A 2,500-nucleotide genomic window follows, 5' to 3' on the forward strand; every position below is an offset into this window, starting at 1 on the left:
CATCCATTCATCTTCTACCGCTTATCCGAACTACCTCGGGTCATGGGGAGCCTGTGCCTCTGCATCTCAGGCGCCATCGGGCATCGAGGCAGGATACACCCTGTACGGAGTGCCGACCCATCGCAGGGCACACACACACTCTCATTCACTCACACACACACTCACACACTACGGACAATTTTCCAGAGATGCCAATCAACCTACCATGCATGTCTTTGGACCGGGGGAGGAAACCAGAGTACCCTGAGGAAACCCCCGAGGCACGGGAAGAACATGCAAACTCCACACACACGAGGCGGAGGCGGGAATCGAAACCCCCCCCCCACCACCACCACCACCACCCGTCTATACAATTTTATCTTACTTTAAAGGAAACATAAAAGTCGAAAGTTCTTTAACCGTTTTTTTTTTTGTTCAGTTTTGCTTCTAAAATCTGACGCATTGCTTTCACCACTTGCATTAATGCAACTAACGTTTTTCAGCGTCAATTAAGTTGTCCGTCGAGTCAGAAATGCTCCGATCAAATCATCTGGTATTTCTGTAAAATAAATATAAAGTAACACAGAAGAATCTTAAATTAAAGGAACCTTCATTTCTTCCAAAAAAAAAATGGTTCCAACTTTTCCACAGCCATCCAAAGGTTCTACAGGAAACCAAACTCGGTTCTTCCGGAACGGCTTTAAGGATATCCGAAGAACCTCATTCCCTTCTTTACTGGCTTTAAGATGATGTTACAGAAGAACCCATGGTTGGTTCCATAAAGAATTTCAGATCGTGGTTCTTCGACCAGTTTTGGTGAAAATGTGGAGAAGTTCTTGGCATGAGGAGCATCCATCAAAATGTCTTATAGAAACCAAAACTGGTTCTTCTGTCGAAGCTTTTCTAGTAGCTACAAAACCCTTTTCTGGAAGATCTGGATGTCTCAGCAATGCTAGAAAATCCATTCGACTCTTTAGAAGATTTCACTTGTTCTTTACCCATTTTTCTTGTCACCTTGGTTGGAAGATCAAATCCATTTCCCTAAATTAAATTTACAGCAAATTTTTTGTTTGGTTCCTGAAACAAAGTGGTCAGTTCCACGGTAATAAGATCGAAGATAAGATCGGATCAATGAAGAACCTTTAACATCCATGAAACTTTTCAACTACACAAAAGGTTCTTCTCTGTAATGGAAAATGGTTCTTTAGACACTTAAAAAAAACAGATTTGGTCATATAAGAACCATCTCTATGATGTTGCCCTAAAGAACCTTTCAGGAACCTTTTTTTTCTTTTTCTAATAAAAACCTTATTCTTCTGCATAGAAGCTTTGTTCTGATGGAAATGTTCCATGGATGTTAAAGGTTCTTCATAGGACCATACACCTGACTCTTTGAGAACCTAAGAGAGTTTTGTAAGAGAAACTGAAAGGTTGGTTCTTCGAGGAACAAAAACGGTTCTTCTGTGGCATTGTTGTGAAATCATCCTTTTGGTTCTTCTTGGGTTCCTCCATCTTCAAAAGTGAGCTCTGATCTTATTTTGATCTCAGGAGGTCTGATCTACGCTTCTGAGATCATAGAGAGTTCTAAAGTTCCTTAGCGGGATGATAACTGATAGAAGAACCGTTTTAGGTGCAGTGATTAAAGGAATAAAGAAACCTTCTGTACAGATGGCTGGAAACGATTCCTCCTTTATGGACTTTCACTAATAACCATCAAAAAATGAGGTCTAATCTAAGGGGCTTTTTACACCTGGTCACTTCCTGCGTTTTCTGTGATCCGATATCTACCCAACGGTAAAAAGACCAGGTCTAAATGCCCTCCGAAACGTTTACGACACAGATATAAATCTGATGGTACGAACCCCTTCAGGAGGTGGTCTGGGACGCGTTTCAAATGAAACTGGACAGGTGTAAATGAACGTGGTTGTTCGAGCCACATACGTCAGCGCTATACTCCTCCCAAACGGAAGTACGTCACTCGCAGGTGACTCGCGAGTCGTGCATCGCGCCAGAAACAAACCCACCAGTTTTCCCACCAGTGCTGCTCCGATCTTTCACCCAGGCGTCTCGTCGGGTCTTAAAACGCGCTGCTGCTGCCAGCGAAAATGCAGCAAACAGTAAATGCTGTTTTTTTGTAGCAACCGCAGACACCAAAGTGTGTTCCGTTTCAATTACCCCGGAAATGAGGTAAAATATATTAGCATTTCGGGCGGGAGTAGAAAGACAGGATCGCTATCCGATTCGCCGAGACGCGTTTATGTGGCCTGATGTAAATGGGACAGTTTTAACAAATCAGATAGCTATCGGATCAGAGACAACACACGAAGTGACCGGGTGTAAAAAGGCCCTAAGATTTTTTTATATAGTACACCAAAAATGAATCTTTCTGGTGCCCCAAAGATGTAATAATCAGCACCTTTAACATATTTGCACTTGAAATTCAAGGAACCAATAAAAATGGCTAAAGAAGGATCATTCATCAAACTGGTGATGTCTTCGCCGGTGATGTCTGTTGTATCTG

This window comes from Tachysurus fulvidraco, chromosome 23, assembly GCF_022655615.1.
Source record: "Tachysurus fulvidraco isolate hzauxx_2018 chromosome 23, HZAU_PFXX_2.0, whole genome shotgun sequence".
Lineage (NCBI taxonomy): Eukaryota > Metazoa > Chordata > Actinopteri > Siluriformes > Bagridae > Tachysurus > Tachysurus fulvidraco.